At 42.5% G+C, this 20,538-nt stretch overlaps 1 protein-coding gene across 1 annotated transcript in view; it reads right to left on the bottom strand.

Moving 5' to 3' along the window:
- The window catches only part of CUL4B (cullin 4B), a 3,236,793-nt gene that overhangs the window by 1,452,369 nt on the left and 1,763,886 nt on the right, over positions 1-20,538 (bottom strand). The gene's annotated exons all lie outside the window — the stretch shown is intronic.

Here is a 20,538-nt window from a genome sequence, read left to right as displayed (position 1 = left end):
CTGGGGACTTTCCTGTAGATTAGTTATACATCACAATTTTTATCTCATCTCCTCCTATCTTAACCGTTAGTAATGGAGCCTCATCTACCTCTAACCATGGCATATTTAATTCTTCCATAAACATTTCCATTTGTATATTTTCTTGATTTTCATATTTCTTTGCTTTATAGAGACTCTTGCAGAATTTCAGAAATATTTCTAATACCTCTTCAGGATCTTTGTTACTTTCTTTGTTATAAGGTCTGTGAGTTTGGTAACAGCCTTTTCTACTTTCTGTTGCTAGAGTCGTTGTGCTAAAAGTTTTTGATAATAACACTAGAGCACAAAAAAAAAAAGTTATGTACTTACCGTAACGTTCCATGTGAGTTGTTCATCTCATCTTCACTATTTACTGATGTGTTCGGAGTTGATCCCTCGGCTCCGATACAGCCAATTGCAAAGCTCGAGGTCTTTAAATAGCTCGAAGCCAAGTCCCTAACCCATGATGCACCTGTGAATTACCTCAGATCTTGTTTGCTGCATATGCTAATACCATATGTCACTGTTATATTCCTGGAGAAAAGGAAGAGAAGGTTTGAGTAACCAGGATGGATCCAACATCTTGGTCATATATCATCCCAGGAGGGGGGGGGGGGATGTAAAAATGAAGGCAAGAATAACTCACATGGAACGTTATGGTAAATACATAACTTTTTATGTGAAGGTGTTCTATCTTGTCGTTCATTCTTTACTGATGGGCAGCGTCCCAAGCACCATCAACCTCGGGTGGCTCACGGGAGTATATTGCTCAGGACCGTGTATCCAAAGGAAGCCCTGTCCCTGGAGGCCTTGTAAACTTTGTTGTTGTTGTTTGTCTTTCGGCTTTTTCCCAGTAAGGAGTCACCACAGCGGAACTACGGTCCACTGATGATTGGCAGTACATTTTTACGAAATGCCGAGGTGCCAGCTCGACGCCCAACCTTCAATGAAGGCATGCCCATTTACGCACGCATGTCTTTCGAACGCTACCCAACCGTGGGGAGGACATGCAGACTCCACACAGAAGGCACTCCCAAGCCAAGCTGAGAATCGAACAGGAGAACCTCTTGCTGTAAGGTAACAACGCTACCACCATACCACCGCGGCATACGTTACGGATGACTGATAAAGGTACGAGGTTTTGACCAAGTGGCTACTGCACAAATATTGTCAATGGAAAGTCTGGCAGAAAAGGCAGATGATGATGTAGAAACTGCTCTGGTTGAGTGAGCTTTAATCTTGTGTTGTAAGGGCATATTGGCAGCTGAATAGGCAAAGATGATACAATCAGATAACCATTTAGACAGTGTTGTTTTAGCCACTGGTCTCCCTTTTCTGGAGTCTGAGAATGAAACAAAACGCTGGTCTGGTCTGATTTCCTGAAATCTTTTGTTCTGCCCAAATAAAATCTGAGCTGTCTGTGAACATCAAGTTTGTGTAGCATATACTCTAAATTGTTAGAATGATTGGGGAAGAAAACTGGCAAATCAATAACTTGGTTAAGATTGGTTTTGGAGCAAACTCTGGGCAAGAATGAGGGATTAGTTCTAAGTGAAACTCTGTCAGCATGAAATATCAAATAGGGTGGCTTGATGGATAAAGCCTGAAGCTTTGACACTCTGCGAGCAGAAGTGATAGCTACCAGAAAAATGGTCTTCCAAGAGAAAAATTTGAGATCACAAGATGAAGCTGGTTCAAATGGTGGAAGAATTATACGTGAGAGCATAAAATTTAGATTCCATGGAGAATAGGGAGATTTCACAGGTGGCCTAATATAAAAAGTCCCTTTAAGAAATGCTTTGGATAACTTGTGAGACATGGTATTCAAACCTTCAAATCCAAGAAGAAAAGTAGAGATAGCAGCCAATTGAACCAGAGCTGTTGCTGCTGCAGCTCCTTTAATGAAAATCATAGCCAAGAATTCTAATATGGAAGCCATAGGAGTTTGGTAAGGATCAATACTATTTTTAGAGGCCCATATAGAGAATTTCTTCCATTTGTTCAGATATAGCTTTCTGGTAGAAGATTTATGAGAGTACAAAAGGATCTGTTTTGTCTCATTGGAAAGGTTATGGAACTTGGCTATCATGGGAACTGGATCAGTCAAGCTGTCAGCTTCAGGGACTGCAAAGGTGGATGAAAATCCCCTGACGGATGCGTCAGAAGGTCTGGATCCGGGTCCAGGATACAAGGATCCTCCACTAGATGAAGTCGAAGGAAGGGGAACCAAATCTGACAAGGCCAATGAGGGGCTATAAGAATGATGGTTCTTCCCAGGGATTTTGCTTTCTGTAGAAATTTGGGTATCAATGGGATTGGTGGAAATGCATAGAGGAGACCTGGAGGCCAATCATGTACGAGTGCGTCCCTTGGGGCTTCCCCCAGAGGGGGAATCAGGGCAAAGTAGCTTCTGCATTTTGTTTTTATGTGACTGGCAAAAAGGTCACAGAAAGGCTGGCCCCACTTGTGGAATATCCTGTCTGCAACTTCTTTCTTGAGGGACCACTCATGGGGCAACAAGATTGCCCTGCTCAGTTTGTCTGCTATCACACTGGATCTCCCCGGGATGTGCATTGCCAACAGAATGCGCTGGGTGGAAACAGCCCACTGCCAAACTCTGACAGCCTCTCGAGAAAGGGGGTAAGACCTGGTTCCTCGTTTGTTCAAATAATAGACCACTGACATGTTGTCTGTCTGAATCGCAATCGTACCCAGAGGAAGAGAGTCCTGAAAGTACTGCAACTCTGAAAGTACTGCTCTCATCTCTAGGATATTGATATGCAGATGATTCTGTTGGTCGGTCCATGTGCCCTGGGCAGTCTTTCCTTGAAAATGCCCCCCACCCCACCCCCCACCCTATCAGGGAAGCGTCTGTGGTCACTGTGCCTGCTGGAGGGGGTAGCACAAATGGGTGTCCTATCATGACATGTGCCTTGGGCAGTCTTTAGTTGAAAATGCCCCCCCCCCATCAGGGAAGCATCCGTGGTCACAGTGCCTGCTGGAGGGGGTAGCACAAATGGGTGTCCTATCATGACATGAAGTGAGGGCAACCACCACTGAAGGTCCTTCTTGCAAGAATTTGTGATCATTATAGTGTGATTCATGGGTAGCTCTTGGTAAGACCACTGAGTGAACAACAGCCATAATGGTGTTTTGTGTTTTGATAACAGGATGCTGACATGTTGACTTATGAGAACAACTCTTTCCAATGGAAGTCTTAGAGTGGTGGTGGTGGTGTCCAACTCTTCCCTGATAAAAACGATAAGCTGCAATGGCAACAAGGCAGATTTTTCTAAGTTGACTGCAATGGCCAGATGACTGCAGAGTGACAGAGTGGACTCCCTGGCCTGAATGAGTTGATGCATGGTGGTGGCGGTAAGGAGCCAATCATCTAGGTACGGAAACACCTGGAATCCTAGACGTCTCAGGTGAGCCGTGACCACTATCATGCATTTGGTGAACACTCTGGGGGCTGCAGTGAGACCAACGGGCAAGGCACGAAACTGGTAGTGATTGGCTCCCAGTCGGAAGCGCAGGTGATCCCTGGATGGTCTGGCCATTTTTATGTGGTAGTACGCATCCTTGAGATCTATCGAGCACATCCAATTGTCTTTCCCTAAAAAGGGAAGCATAGACTGAAGCGTGACCATCTGAAACTTCTCTTTCTTTACGTATTGCTTCAGTCTGCTGAGGTCCAATATGGGTCTCCAGTCCCCTGTCTTCTTTGGAACCAAAATGAATCGAGTAAATTCCGGATCCTGTTTAGACTGCTGGGACTGGTTGGAAGACTCTTTTTGCTAGCAACGTTTGGACTTCTATAGTTGCCTGTTCCCTGTAACTGGGTGGAACGTCTGGGATTTTTCTTACAATTGGACCTAGGTGTGGCGAAAGGAATGAAACACCCTCTGGAAATGATACTTTGTACCCAGCTGTCTCTTGTTATTTTGAGCCAGGCATCTGGGTACAAAGACAAGTGACCCCGGACTACCTCCAGAGCAGGACAGTCGGGCCTCCTCTCAGGAGCGCTGGTAGTGTTTCCCAGAGATGTGATCTCTGTCACCCTGGTGTTGTGGAACCCTCTGCCGCGAGGGCGGCATCTTCCATTATTACCCCTTCCTCTGCACCGGGGGGGGGGGGGTCACCACGTGTGTCCTGAAAGGATCCTTGGGCTTTTCGGAATCACATTTTTCCTCCCAGTTGGCCTTTGGGATAGGGTTGGGTAGGGGCAGAAAAGGGGACCCTGACGGCAGAAAGAGTCTTTCCGTCCTGTTCCCACCTGGTTAAGGTTTCTTTCACTTTAGGCCCGAAAAGGGATAAGCCATCAAAGGGAGTGTTCACGAAGGATGACTTGAAGGGCTCCACGAAGGAACACAAGCGCACCCAGGAATGTCTCCTAAGAGCAATTCCTGTACCCGCTGTCTAACTCATTTCATCAGCTGCATAGGATATGAGATGCATGGATGAGTTGACAATAGAATTTAGGGTAGCAAGCTGAGCAGCAACTTTGTCAGAGGCTCCCGTAGCCACTGTACCCTGAAGAGTGTCTCCCAACTCCTTAAGGAGATCTCTTTGTAATCTAGTGAAATGGGTTAAGTAGTTCAGTGAATGGACAGCAAAGGTCGCTGAACTGAACATGCGCTTCCCATACCTATGCATAATCCTGGAGTCTCTTTTAGGAGGATGGATAGACTAGGAAGTCTCAGATATTTCCCTCTTGGTGGCCGCCGCCACCACCATGGCATCAACAGGAACACCTTTAGTTAAATATGTTTTGTCCAGTGGGGCAGAAATAAATTTATTAGGCCTCCTAGGGACAGGCTCCATAGTATCCAGAGACTCCCACGCCCTTTGTGAGACCAGCTGCATCAACTCATCGAAGGGCGGAGTCACCCAAGAGGTGGAGGGCTGAGACCCAAAAGCCTTCAGGAGAACTGACTCATCCTCAGTAGGGTTTCTGGAGTGCCAGTCACCCCTCTGCCTAAGGATCTCAAGTATCTCAGCGAATGAGATATTCTCAGAGGGGGACCCTTCTGACTCATCTAAGTCAGTATTCGATGTGAGAGACTACTGCGGGGAGTCTAGGTGCTTCCTCTTGCACAATCTCTTCCTGGGAACCTCATCAGTGGGGGCCACTCGTGAGGTCTCGGAAGAGCAGGGGCCACCCCCATTGGGGCTTCCTGAGGCTCTGGGTCTCTGCATTTTGTCAGGATGTGTGATGCAGAAGCAGACACAGGCACTTTTTGGGAGGAGAAGGGCAGACCCAAGGTCGAGGATGTCCTGGGAGACAAGACTCTCCTCATGGCATCAAACGCACCTCCGCTCCGATGTGAGGGAGCCAACGGATCCGAGGAAACAGTCGACACCCCCGGCACCGGGACAGTGGGCTCCGAGCCCGAGGTAGGAGCAGAGCTCATCCAAGCCGAGGCCCTGAGAGGCAAAGTCGGAACCGGCAAGTCGGTTCGACTGTCCTCCCCAGACCCGACCAGAGAGTGCCGGCTCCTAGAGTCCTTGATTGGCACTAAAGACGTCAGAGTACATGGAGCTGAAGACACTGGGGCAGGCGTCGGCTCTGAGGGTTCCATTAACATCAGGTTTGCCTCCTCCAGCTCCGAAGGACCAGCATGGCTAGGAAGAGGAATAGTAATAGTCGATGCAATGGTCTTCAGCTCCAAAGCCTTTTGGGTCGAAGCCGATATCATTTTGGCTAATGCTGGTGCCGACAACAGCTTCTGTACCACATGATCTAAGTCCAGATCTGACAGGCTGATAGAAGATTGAGACGATCGTAGTGAAGATGGTACCGACTGGAGAACAGGACTCTTCAGAGCTACAGAGACTGGTTCCAAGACTGGGGACCAGCTCCGAAAGGAAAGGACTGTTGGCTCCGTGGGCAGTGGAGCTGAAGTTGATGACTTTGAATTTTTTGAGTCCGGGAAGACTTTGAAGTCCGACTGGAACCATCCTGGTCACTCAAAGCTTCCTGAAAAGAAGGCTTCAACAAGCCTCTATCAATTAGTTTCGTCTTCCTTTCCTGCAGGACCCTAGAGGAGAAGGAATGACAAATGGCACAATTGTCTTGTAAATGCAGAGCCCCTAGACAATAAACACAGTTGACGTGGCTGTCTGTGACTGACATTTTCTGGCCACACTTTGGGCACTGTTTGAACTCAGATTTGGGGTGTTTATCTTGATCAGCCATAGTAGAGACAGAAAATATTTACTGTTACCACAAAAAACTATAACAGTAAATTTTCTCAATAGCAAAATACAGGCAAGCCTTAATAAAAGTAGGTTAAACACACACACACACACACACTCACACACACACACACAATGTGATACCACACAAGCAGACTATGCAAAAAAAACAGATAGCTGCTGATAAAGAACAACCTTATCTAATAAGTATGCTACTAAGCCTATACAGGTACAGAAGGCAAGATAGACCACACACAACTCAGAAAAATACAACTATCTAAGAAAAATGACAAATGTCACTCAATAACAGAGCAAGGCAATCACCTTATCTATACAACAAAGGTTTACTGTACAAGCCTTATATAAAACTCAACGGCTAGACAGACCACACCTAGAACTACTACTAACTAGGACTAAAAGAGGCCAACTAGAAATATAAGAAAAACAGTAAATGGGATGGGAAGGGAAGACACATTCAAAGCTATAAGAGGTTTATAAACAATGCTAAGTAACTACTATACTATCTATCAAAAAACTTTTAGAGAAGATTTTTAATGAAAATTTTGCTTATCTGGCCCAAGCTAAATCAGAACCTCCGATCCGTTGCAGCGGCAAACTAGATCTGAGGTAATTCACAGGTGTGGGATAGGGACTTGGCCTCGAGCTATTTGAAGAACTCGAGCTTTGCAATTGGCCGTATCGAAGCCAAGGGATCGGCTCTGAACCCATCAGTAAAGAATGAACGGTGAGATAGAACAACTTCACATAAGAAGTTATGTACTCACCATTATGTTCCATCTGAGTAGTTGTACTTCATTTGTCTTCAACCTGTGGGTTATGGATCCGTATCGGATCTGACACGGCCACATATCCACCATCTGATCCAAGCTCCTCCCCTTACCCACAATGCCCCTGTCTCCTTCCTTCCTTCAGATTGAGTTTTGCTGCTCAACATATAACATACACTCAACCCAACAGGACCTTATCACTACTGGCAGCCCAAAATTAGTGATCCAAAGCATAACAAGGGAACACTCCTGGAATGTTCATCTCCCATATACATGGCCAGGACAACAGTGACAAGGTTGGGGAAGAAGGGGGGATGTTTGAAGACAAATAAAAGAACAACTACTCAGATGGAACATTATGGTGAGTACATAACTTCTTTATCTGAAGTAGTTGACTTCATTTGGTCTTCAACCTGTGGGACAGAGTCCCCAGCTACTAACACCTGGGTGGCCCCCCTGGAAGGATATTCCGGAGCACTGCGGAGCCAAAGGATGCCCTGTTCCTGGATACGATGTCCAATTTGTAATACGAGATGAAGGTATGAGATGAGGACCAAGTAGCTGCAGAACAAATATCATCCAGCGACTCCCTGGACCAAAAGGCTGCTGAAGTAACCATACACCTGGTGGAATGCACTTTTACCTGACCTGGAGGGGAAATTCCCTTGATAGAATATGTTTGAATAATGCACTGGGAAATCCACTGAGCAACTGTCACCTTAAAAATTGGTTTCGCTACGAAGGGTTTGAGTAAGAAACAAACTGATCAGATTTACGAAAAGCTTTTCTCCAGTGTAAGTAGAATCGCAATTGCCTGAGTACATCCAGCAGATGTAATTTATATTCACCCCTAGTCTGGAAATTAGGGAAAAAAACAGGAATATTGATACTCTGATTAATACTGGTTTCTGACGCTAATTTGGGAAGAAAGGACGGGTTAGTGTGCACAGAAACCCTGTCCTTATGAAAAAATCATGTAAGGAACTTTGCTGGATAGCTAAGAAATAGAAATCTCTAAGATAGATAGAAAAAGGACCCAAAAAAGCAACTCACTTACCCAAAAGACACTCAGGGCTCAGACCACGATGCTAGCTGTTTCAGCGGCAAACGAGATCTAAAGGGAGGAAGGAGACAGGGGCATTATGGGTAAGGGGAAGAGCTTGGAGCTCGGATCAGATGCTGGATATGCGGCCATGTCGGATCCGATACGGATCCATGACCCACAGGTTGGAAGACCAAATGAAGTCAACTACTTCAGATCAGTTGCTTAATAGCAAGCTTTCTAAGCTTGTGCAGATTATCGAGGTAAACCCTTATTTTCTGCCTAGCATTCTGCAATTGATCATTTTCTTGTTCTGTGAGATTCTCTCTATTCTGCAATACTTTAACACTTGTCAGTCCCTCTAAATAATTCTTGTTACTTCTTAACCATAGCTCCCTTTTTTTTTTTAATTTCCACCCTATTTTTAAACTTCACTTTCATTTTATCCACTCCCTAAATACATTTTCAGAAGAAATTTCTATCCTCTCTAACAGCAATAATCTCCACTACTCATTTATTAAATTCCTCTCTTTTCAACAGATAGGTGGGAAAGCACCAATGTCTCATTTGTATTTCATTAATCTGTGTTTTATTTTAGTTATTACTGGCACATGATCTGAAATAGTTATTGGGTGGGTATCAAGACCTTCAATTAAATGTACATGTTCCTGTGAAATGTAAATTCTGTCTAGCCTTACCCAATTTTTATATCTTGGGGAATATGTAAATTCACCCCAAACTCCTATTACTGAATTCACATCTTCCATGCCAAATATTTTCAAAAATTTCTTCAAAAATCTACCCTCCTTTGTTAAGTTTTCCCTTCTGCCCCAGACACATTTTCACTGCTGCAAATCAAATTTTATTCCCCAACTATAAGTAATATTCCTTGCTGAAAACTGATTATTTCTCCCAGAATTTTCTTAAGCTCCATTATAGCAGTTTTAGGTGGAATGTAAATACATGCCAGTGTAACCCCCTCCCTTGACAGTGGCCCCTCAGCACTAGCAAGCTGCCATTATCATCTTTTTTATCTTCTTTTATCATTACTGGAGCTCCTCTTGCAATTAAGTACTCCTCTTTTCTTTTGTCCCACGTATTCCGCTGAATAGCCATCCTGAAAACCTTTCTTTATCAAATTCACATGTTCAGTCCTTTGTATGTCTCTTGTAACACACCAATTTGCAGTCTACATTTTTATGAGTCAATGCTCTTTCTTTGTATTTACCTGTGAAGCCATTTACATTTTTAAAGACATTAAAGAAAACATTACTGTATTAAAAAGTTATTGTTTCCACCTTTTATGTACAACAGCTTTTTTGTTAAATGTCTAGTTCCTGCTTTTGTGTTACATATATAAACTATTTGGCATGTTGAACTTTTATACAGTTTTTTCTTGTCATACACATTTCAGCCTATGTTACTGAAACCCCTCAAACAAAAAATAAACACATCCCCAATACCCACTAAAACCTATTAACTTGATACTAACAAACAAAACTATGTACACCTTCAAATATAAAAGTTTTACCCTACTAACAGGAACAGAAGTCCCAGACTGACAGCCACACTCACAAACTTGAGTTAACCTAAAAGAACGGTCATCCATGCTAAGATGCATGATGCAGCCTGTGCTTCTACTAAGTGCTGACTGGTTTTGTCTTATATTTATAGCTCTTCCAGCTGAGAAAATGTCTGAATGTTTTCAGAGAACATTACTGATTTGGGAAAGTGCTTGAATGCTTTCAGAGAACATTATCTCCTAAACAATTTCTCTTTTCTTTTTTTTTCCACAGCCAATCACTCCCCACTTGACTGTAGCCAATTTATCTTTAACAGATTGTCTCCATGGAGACAGGAGAACCAGGTAGCCAGTTTCTTTTTAGTAGATTGCTTCCATTGAAACATGAAGACCAGCTGCAGAATTGTTACTGAGCATACATGTATTTACTAGAAAAAAAGTCTCAATATTCAATGTTCTTTTTCATTTACTTTCTCCAAAATCTTGTTACTAAATCAATCCAAGGTCAATCCAGCCACTTCCCCATTTAATAATGAGAAAAAGCACATCAAATGTTCCCCTATCGTGCCTTTTAACCAGGCTTTTTTATACACTGCAGTCCCGACATTTCTTAAAACTGAACAAGGAGAGAGAGAGAGAGAGGGGGAGAGGGAAGAAAAAAACAGCAGCACCTGTTTACAATCCCCATTACACTTAAAAATTACTAAAAAAAACTTTATAGCATGCAAAGAAAAACACATGCCACAAAACTGGTACTACCTAAAAAATCTTTACTTATAGTTAACTTTTTCCCTCCTCTTCCCTTCCCCAAAGCACTTTTCCGAACATTAATGACATGAAGTAGGGCATATGCTTTAGAGTCCCCCACAAGTCCAACAAATTCTAAAAAAGTCCAATATTTCCAGATTGTCTTGTTCCGTCATATTTCACAAATATAATTATTTCATTACAATCCCATATTAAGTTTCTGGTTTTATTACTGTTCATCTCTGAAATCTTGTCTCTGCCTCATTTCCAACATATTCTCAATTCTTTTAGTAAACTCTCGTGCTCCCTTCCTTCTCTCCAACATTTTCTGGTGAAAATTTTGAAAAGATTTCACAGTTACAGTCCCTCTGTGGTCTTTAATACTAAAAGAACAAGAAGCAGAATCTCCTTCTGTTACACAGCTTACCTTTTGTTGGGACAAACTTTTGCATTTCCTCCTTAGCATGTACTTCATCAGAAATGATTTTGTCCCTCCAGGGAAGAATACCTTGAAGACAGTTGGGTACAGCAGTTTGACTCACACCTGCATCTCAACATTCCATGAACAGTGGAATAAATTTGCACCTCTTCTGTCTGGTGTACAATGAGTAATCATTCTCCACACTCTGCTGCCTCCTACTTTTAGTACTTTGCCCTTCTGCCACAATTTTGTCAGAATTAACTCCTTCTGCTGGTAGGATTGCGTCTTTAACAGTAAAGGTCTAGGCTGCTTTCTTGTAGCCAGGTTTGGAGCATATAGACAAATGTGCCCTTTCAAATAACAACTGCTGCTGTGGAATACCAGTCCGGTTGCTTATTTGTGCTTTCATAAAATTAAAGCAGTCTGCTTTTTTTCTAGCTTCTCTGGTACAGCTGAAAATCTCAGGTTTTCCCTACATGCTCTGTCCTCTAATTCTATTATTTTTTTAAACATCTCTTCCTGAGCAGTCTCATATTCAGTCAGCCTTTTCTTTGTTTGAACCTCTGATTTTTGCAGCTTTATCATCTCATCTGAATATCTGTTAAAGTGTCTTTCATTTTTTCCAGCCTTTTGTTGTTTGTGTTGATATACTCCATCAGTGTTTTGTTTAATTTAACCAGGTCTATATGCTGTTGTCTTACATCTTCCTGTAGGTTACTGGAAGTCATGTCTGAAGACTGCGTTGCTTTCTGCTGAATAGCTGCAGAACTTTCTCCAGTCAGTGTTTCTTCCTCACTTTTTGTAGCTGATTTTTTTCTAAGTCTTCTGTATTTCTTCATTCCTGGCATCCAAGCAGTGCACTTACTAGCCAGTTAATGAAATTTACCCATAAACACAAGTCTGCTGGCTTTCTCTGCTGAGTTTCTGTTTTAATACTGGGAGAGCTAGAAACAACCTGTTACTCAATATGCAGCCATTTTGGAAGTCAAGGTTCCCAACACCGAGGCAGTGATGGGATGGAACTGAAGTAGAAAGTGCCAATTCTGGGCCAAACAAGCTATTTGTCTGACTTGGAACCATGTCCAAAGTTTCAGTTAGTGAAGCAGATACTTTCAGTACTGAGGTTATTGGTCTCTCAACCATCAACTCCAAGAGGTTTATGCGAAGATGATAACACCAATGCCAGACCTGACATCAGCCATAATGCCAAAAATGTCTTCTGCACAGAAAGCTTGAATGCGAATGAGGGTGATACTGTAAATGCCAACAAAGGAGAAATTAATGTCATCAGTATCAACCTGTCAACTCAGATAACTTTGTTCTTAGTAGACTTCAGCAAAAAGGGTCAGTGTCAAGGTCACAGCTGCCAAGGAAGTAGTCGGCATGAAAGGGTGAAGGACCAGTAACACCACATGGATGGCACAGATAAAACATTTAGCTTTAAGGCACCCAGTGCCAAGACAGGGTTTGGGGAAGGAGCGTATGAGCTGGAGAATAACGGCCCTACCTCTATCTGCCACAGAACCAGAAGTGGGGAAGAGACGGCACTTATCTCACTTTGGGTCTTAATCAGGGTCTTTATCATATAATCCCAATCCAGATATCCAACCTAGAAGACTTCACAGACCGAGCTGGAAGGCCTCAACTATATATCTATAAAGCTCCTCCTCAGAGATGAAGCTTTCAAGCCTTCTTCTCTGAGCAGAGTAAGGAACAATGGAGAACTTCATCTGGGATACCCCAGTGGTTTATGGTTGATCCACATTGAAGGGGGGAGCTGTCTTAGATGGAGAAGGTTCAGGTTTGACTCCTTCTAGTGAAGATGGACTTCTGCCGGTTTCTTTTTAAGGCCTGTCTTCCTCCATTTTTTTCGTTTCTTATTTTTCTTTCCTTTTTCCTCAGAAAGCAGGAAACCTTTAAGATGAAATCTTTGTTTTAGCGCTACCAAAGTTCTTGCAAAATCTCAAGCAGCATAAATGTACCACCCCAAGGCTTGACACAAATTATGTGAGACGGGTGAAATCTTGTGACTACATTCTTGGTACTTGTCAAATCTTGAGGCTTTGTCCACAGTGTCTGACACATTATATCACAGACTCCAGAAACAATGAAATACTCTGCTTCCATTACTTACAGTCAAAGTGGTAACCCAAAGAAAAGATTAGCCACACACAATCTAAAAAAAGATAACCAAAAATAAGACTAGAAGACAAGCAAAAAAAAAAAAAAAAAACGTGGGGGAGATCACAGCATACCGCTAACATTTAATACACAGAAGCAGTTGGAAAAAATAAAAAACACCAAAAAGTAGCTGCTTCAAAGAAAAATACAACTGCACTACCTAACTAGACCAAAAAATGAGAAGCTATATACAAGAAAAGTAGTACTACTTCATCAAAAAGAAGAGAAAGTCATCAAAAAATGAGCTCAAGCCAGAGGATTACCATGCAATGCTTTTCACTGAAACAACAGATCAGGACAGGAGACAGAAGCAAGGGAAGAGTGTGAGGTTTGGGAAAGCCTCTAGGTGGTAAGACAGTGCTGTCTGTGGTGACCAATCCTAATGTTTGAAACAGAGAAACTGGATCATATAAAAAGAAGTTACGTATGTACCATAATGTTCCATGTGCGTTGTCTGTCTCCACCTTTATTATCACTTGTGGGTCAGATCCAATCCATCAGATCCATGTCAGCCTTTTTCAAAAGCACGAGACCTTCAGCAAAGCTAGTGGGCATTCTACCTTACCCATAACGCAGTTCCCTACATCCCTCAGATCTTGTTTGCCCATGATAAATAAACATTAGTGGAATTAAAGGTAAAACTATTTATAGCATAAAAAGGAACAAATGGTTTCTGAGGCTATAGAGTCCAAAGATAACCAATTACTACCACCCGGTCTCACAGGAACATAGGCAAGGGGTAGGAGGGTGGGTTGTGAGAATTAAGGCAGAGATGGACAACACACATGGAACGCTGTGGTAAGTGCATAACTTCTTTATGATGTTGTCAATCTTGTCTTTTTTCTCACTTGTGGGACCGTGTCCCAAGCTACCTGATTCTTGGGTGGCTCATGACAGAATATTGCTCAGGACCATAGAACCAAAGGATACTCTACTCCGGGAGGCCAAATCTACTTTGTAATGAGCAATAAAGGTATGAGGAGTTGCCCATGTAGCTGCAGCGCAGATACTGTCCAAAGACAGCCAAGCTTGGAAAGCTGAGGAAGTAGTCATCTCCCTGGTATAATGGGCTTAACAGGTACAGGAAAAGTTTTGTTCTTAGAATTGTAAATAAAGGAAATGCATTCAGAAAGCCATTTGGACAGGGTAACCTTAGTTACTGGTAGGCCTTTCTTAGTGCTAGAATAGGAAACAAACAGCTGATCGGATTTTCTGAATTCTGTGGTTCTATGTAAGTAAAAATGCAATTGTTTATGATCGTCCAACAGGTGTAACGAGTACTCCCCTTTATTCTGAAAATTTGGGAGGAACACCTGTAACTCTACAGATTTACTGAAGTTACTTTCAGATACAACCTTGGGCAGAAAGGAGGGGTTGGTGCATAAAGAAACTCTGTCTGTATGAAAAATTCTGAAACTCTCCTTGCTGAGATGATAGCTACCAGGAAGATCGTCTTCCAAGAAAGATACTTTTAAGTCACATCTAACAGAAGGTTCAAATGTAGGATAAATAACATGCAACAACACAAAAGTTAGATCCCAAGGTGGAGAAGGATCTTTGTACAGAGGCCTTAAAAGTGTAGCTCCTTTCAAGAAGCCTTTACAAAGCCTGTTTGACATGATTCCGTAGCCATTTTCTCCTATATTAAAGTTTGAAATTGCTGCCGACTGAACTCTAATAGTAGGTGCGGCAGCACCTTCATTAAAAAGTTTTGCCAAAAAGTTCAAAATAAAATGATACAAGAATATATACAAAATTATAAGCATAAACTCAGCTAATCCCAGCTGGAATCTCCTTGCCATGATGGGAATAACGAAATGGTGGGTCACAATCATAGTGAGCTGAAATTGCTGCAGCATGAATCTTAATAGAAGAGAAGGACAAACCTTTGTCCATAAACTCAGTAAGTATTTGAAGAGCCGCACTCAAATTAGGCTCAGAAACCCTGCAATTTCTTTGCTGTACAAAAAAAAAAATCTCTTTCCATTTTCTGAGTACACTTTCCTTGTACTCTAGCTTCCTAGCTTCCAAAATCACTTGTTGAACTTGTTGAGGAAGTTGAGACCTGCTGTGTTTCAACACAGAATATGCCAGGCTGCGAAGAGATGAAAGAGAAGCTGCTTGACAGTGAGATGATGATCATCCTTCTGAGATAACAGATGAGGAATCAGGAAAGGCCACCATGGAGGCTTCCATACCAGACCAGTGGTAGTGGGTACCCCTGTTCTGAGCGGAGCCAATAGCTATCAAAATCATCCTTGGCCTGTCTGTACCTTTTTTATTAATAGTAGGAAGAAAGAGTAGGGAGGGAAGGAAAGACACATGAAGGTTTTTCCAACTGACTTCCAAGGACCAAGCATTTCTGTGGTGGAGCAATAACCCCTTGTGGCAGCAATTGGTGGCTGGCTGGTGGTGGCGAACAGATCTATGTCTGGAGTCTGTCACTGTCAATTTTTGAAGCAAATACATGAAGATTACATGAAGATCCAGATCCACTCCGGGGATGTAACACCATCTGCTAAGGAGTTCGTGCACTTAGCCTTATGGGCACATGAAGGTAAGCTTTCCCTGAGATCTAAGTTACCATCCAGTGATTTTTTGCAGCAGAGTAAAAGCTGTTGTAGCGTCAACATCTTGAACTTGAATGTCAGAAAAAAAGTGAGGAGATTTCTTTGTGGAGGAAGAACATCTGGCATGCCTTTGAAAGGGGCATTGTATGGAAATAAAATCTGTAACCAGAAGTATGATATCCAAACACCCATTTGTCTTGGAGTAATAAATCCCAATTTTCTTTGAAAAAGAGAGACTTCCTCCCTCTCCTGAGAGAGCTGCCAGGCAGGAAGAGCTGAAAAGCCCTGAAAGACATTTGTTTACTGAAGGACTGACCCTGCCCCTACCCTGACCACCAGAAGGCTGGTGACTCCTGTTAGGCCTAAAAAAAGAACCTTGAGCCTGCCCCTACACTACCTAGACCCCCCCTTAGACTGGGAATCATAAACTTGGATATCATGTTATAGCGCCGAATTTCAACTAAATTTTTTCGGTGGCTGCACCAAAAATCTTTAACAGTTTATTGCATGTTATTTTCCCTTGCCTCTTTATCAGTGGGAACAGGAGTTTTTTAACAGAAGCTTTAAATCTGATTAGAATTAGCCCATAAAACAAACTTCTTCCATTTTCCATTCTAGAGTTTTCATGTAGATGAATTACGTGACGAAATTAAAAAGTGTCTTACAGGAGAGGAAAGAGAAGGAAACCTGTCTTTCAGGGGAATTAGAGCAGCTAAGTTGTCAGTTTGAGGTTGTTTAGATTGGGATGAACCATTCCTGATGGGTGAGTCAGAAGATCTGGAAAAGGGTCTAGAATTCACGGTTCGTCCTGAGTACCAGGCCAGAGAAAGAGGAACCAAATCTGTTGAAGCTAATAGGGACCAATTAGGATTATTGTCATCTTCAACAAGCTTATTTTCTGAAGTAGTTTGGGAATCAGAGGAATTGGTGGAAAGGCATAAAGAAGTCCAGGGGACCAATTGCGAACAAGTGCATCCCTTGGGGACTCCCCTGAAGGGGGGATCAGGGCATTTGGCATTGCTGGGCGAAGCAAAAAGATCACAGCAAGGCTAGCCCCATTTCCAGAAAAACTCTTCCACAACATTTTGATTAAGAAACCACTCGTGTGGCCATAGCATGTCTCTGCTCAATTTGTCTGCTACGTTGGACCTCCCCAGGATGTCCATAGCTATCAAAAAGTGAGTGGAAGATGTAGCCCATTGCCAGACCCTTAGGGTTTCTCGGCAAAAGGGATAAGATCGGGTTATCCCTACTTGTTTATATACCAGACCACAGACACGTTGTCAGACTGGATTGCAATTGTTACCAGAGGAAGGAATCTTGAAATGCTTGCAATGCTAAAAGCACGGCCTGCATCTCCAGGATGTTTATGTGCAAATGAGCCTCGTATTGATGCCAAATGCCTTGAACTGTCTTTCCCAGATAATGCTCCCCCTCTCAAACTAAGAAACGTCCATGGTCAGCAAGGCTTGGGGTTGAGGAGGACTAAAGTGATGGCCTTGAGACTCCTGAGGAGAGTGTATCCACCACTGGAGAGCCTTTCTGCATGAATTGGTTATCAAAGTTTTGTGTGTCACTGGTAGTTCTAGAACTGATCAATGCATTGAAAGTAACCAACTGAAGTATTTTCATGTGGAGATGAGCTAATGGAATAAGGACAGTTGAGGTGGCCATTTTGCCCAGAACTTGAAGAACTAGTTTGCCAGAAGCTCCATTCTTTCTAATCAGCATTCTTACATAATACCAAAGATCGTCCACTCCACCTTGTGGAAGCTTTGCTATCGTTCTTTTTGCATCTATTTCTGCTCCTATAAAGACCAGGTTTTGACATGGCTCTAGAGCAGATTTTTCATGATTTATGGTAATCCCTAGAGAGCAACAGAGTTTAAAAGCACAGTCCTTGGCCTGTAGCAGAAGAATGCTGCTTGGGGCAGTTATGAGTCAGTCATCCAGATATGGAAACACCTGGAATCCTTGATGTCTCAGGTGAACCTCAACTATGCCCATACATTTGGTGAACACTCTGCGGGCTGCAGTGAGACCAAAGGGTAGAGCTCAAAACTGGAAGTGACTGGCTCCTAGCTGGAAGTGCAAGTGCCTTCTAGGCTGCCTTTCCATCCATATATGGTAGTATGTATCCTGATGGTCTATAGAGCACATCCAATCATCTTTTTCTACAAATGGAAGTATTGACTGCAGTGTCAACATCTGGAACTTGATCTTTTCCACCAATTTGTTTAGATTGCTGAGATCCAGGATGGGTCTCCAGTACTGTTTTCTTTGGAACTAAAAAGAATCTTGAGTAAGTACTGAATCCTCTCTGGTCTGTGAGGACTTCTTGGATAACTCTTTTTCTTAGCAACTTTTGAATTTCTAAGGTTGCTTGTTCCTTTTGACAGGGTGGAACATCCAGAACTGGTTTTGTTTTTGGGAATGGGGAAGGAAAAGGGAATGACATAACCCCTGGATATTATCTTCTGCACCCATCTGTCATTTGTTATTCTTAGCCGGGCATGAAAGTGCAGCGACAATTGAGCACCCCTTCAAGAGCATTGAAAAGGTTTACCAAAGAGAGATTCTCTGGAGCCCTGATTCTGCGGGCCTCCTCTGCCATGAGGGCAGTGTCTTCCATTATTGTTCCCCCCCATCTGCCTCTAGGGGAATTTTCATCCTGTGTATCTTGGAAAGACCTTTGTGACATTTTTAGTCACATCTTTCTACTACCTCTTTGACCTTTGGGAAAGGGTCTGGTGGGTGTGGAAAAACGTACTCCAATGGCAGATAAGGACTTGCCTTCCTGTTCATACCTGGTGAGCGTCTCTTTTACTTTATACCCAAAAAGACAGGAGCCATCAAAAGGGGCATTAATGAAGTAAGACTTGAAGGGCTCCGCAAAATCGCAAAGGTACACCCAGGCCTGTCTCCTAAGAGAGATGCCTGAACTCATTGCCCTACTCATTCCATCTGCCACATACAACCGAATTTTGGGTAGCAAGCTGAGCAGTTACCTTATCTCTCACCACATCAGCTACAGTTCCTTGGAGGGAGTCGATAGCTCTTTTATCAGATCCCTCTGAAACCTAGTAAAATGAGTTAAGTAGTTCAGTGAACGTAAGGAGAAAGTTGCTGATGAAAAGACATGCTTCCCATACCTATCCATGGTCCTAGAATCCTTATTCGGGGGATGGATAGTGGAACTGGTCTGAGAAAGTTCCTTTTTAATGGCCACCACCATGGCATCAACTGCTACACCTTTAGTAAGAAAAGGCTTGTCTCAAGGGGCAGTGATATACTTATTTGGGCCTACAGGAGTTGGTTCTATGGAGTCTAGGGTCTCCCACGACTTCCAAGAGATTAAATCAAACTCATCGGAAGGAGGGGTCACCCAAGAGGTGGAAGGCCAAGACCCGAAAGCATTCAGGTATACCGACTCCTCATATGAAGGGGTTGTGGACTGCCAGTCACCTCTCTGTTTTAACATTTCCAGTAAGTCTCCAAAGGAGACCTCTTTAAGGATGTGACCGTTGGGACCCTTCTGCATCAAAGAGGTCGGTATCAGATGTGACCTATTCTTCCAGGGAGTCCAGATGCTTCTTCTTGCAAGTCCTTTTCTGAGGGACTTCCTCAGTGGGGTAATCTGGGGAAGTTTCAAAAGGGGGGGGGGCCCTTGCTGGACATCCTCAGGCCTGGGGTCTCTGCAGTCCTGTGGAAGGGGTACATGAGTAGACGAAGTCACCAGCTCAGAAATGGAAGGAAGATCCTGGAGACTCCAAGTTTGTTTCAAAAAAGCAACTTTACACTAAGCGCTTTCACCCAATGAATTAGTTGGGCTTATTCAGAGTAAAGCCATAACCTGTTGCTGTCTATTTAAATGAATCCAAGTCATGTGATTTCTAAACTAATTACTTTAAAGTTAAAAAGATATATTAAAAATACACAAACACATGTAGATGATCCAAATTTAAGCTAAAAAGGAAAGCTATGTATATATAACCTTACAGTAATAATTTAAGAGTGTAAAACTTCAAATACAGTAATAATAAATAATGAATAATGTCCACATATATACATCCTAGTAACACACTGAAGTAGCTGTTAATGATCTAATACCCATTATATTGTAAAACACGCAACACTTTACTGTAATCTAAATATTACAGTTTCGAAGACCTTAAGTACACTAGCCAAAGAGCAGTTTTTGTTGATGCCTGGCATACTAGTGGCATTCAATCATAACTGCCATTCTAATTCTAACCTTTCTAAATTTGTTTTACTGTCACCTCCCCACTGAGTGATAATAATTTGATCAATAATAAAACACACATTTCTTATAGTTCTCAAGACAGGGTGTGTGTAAAAATGCATTTTCTTTCTTTTTATTTTTAATGTCCCTTACATGTTCGGCCATTCCTTCCCTCAACTTCCTTATGGTCTTACCTACGTAAAAAGCCGAACACGAAGTGTAAGTTGCAATGTACACCACCATTCCTGTGCTGCAATTGCAATACCCTGGGCGCGAAATACTACGGTTGTAACCATCTGTCACCAAGTAAGGGCCTTTACATATGTACCTACAATATTTGAACGTTACAATTAAACATTTTAGATCTGTGCTTCTTACTTTTCTTTTCTGTAATTTTCTCAAGACACATTTTTATATTTCGACTTTTGTGGCAAATGAGATCTGGGGGATGTAGGGAACTGCATTAGGGGCAAGGGAGAATGTCCACGAGCTTTGCTGAAGGCCTCAAGCTTTTGAAAAAGGCCGAGATGGATCTGATCCAACCCACAAGTGAGAATAAAGGCAAGACTGACATCACATTATGTATTTTAAAGCAACAAGATTCATACTACAAGCTGCTAAAACTGTCATTCAAATCCTGGGGGTACTAGTGACATTCTGGCTGGTTGAGGACATTCTCAGTTTCTCAAACTCAACAAATCAGAAGTGTGCAACACACCACTGCAATGGACATTGTGATGTTATTCAGCTCTTTAAAACTTTATATATTACATGTTAAAAATAATACTCATCATAATACAATATATTA

This window comes from Protopterus annectens, chromosome 15.part0, assembly GCF_019279795.1.
Source record: "Protopterus annectens isolate FY-2018-M chromosome 15.part0, PAN1.0, whole genome shotgun sequence".
Classification (NCBI taxonomy): Eukaryota; Metazoa; Chordata; order Ceratodontiformes; family Protopteridae; genus Protopterus; species Protopterus annectens.
Note: the sequence above shows the minus strand (reverse complement) of the source record. Positions and strands in the feature narration are given on the sequence as shown.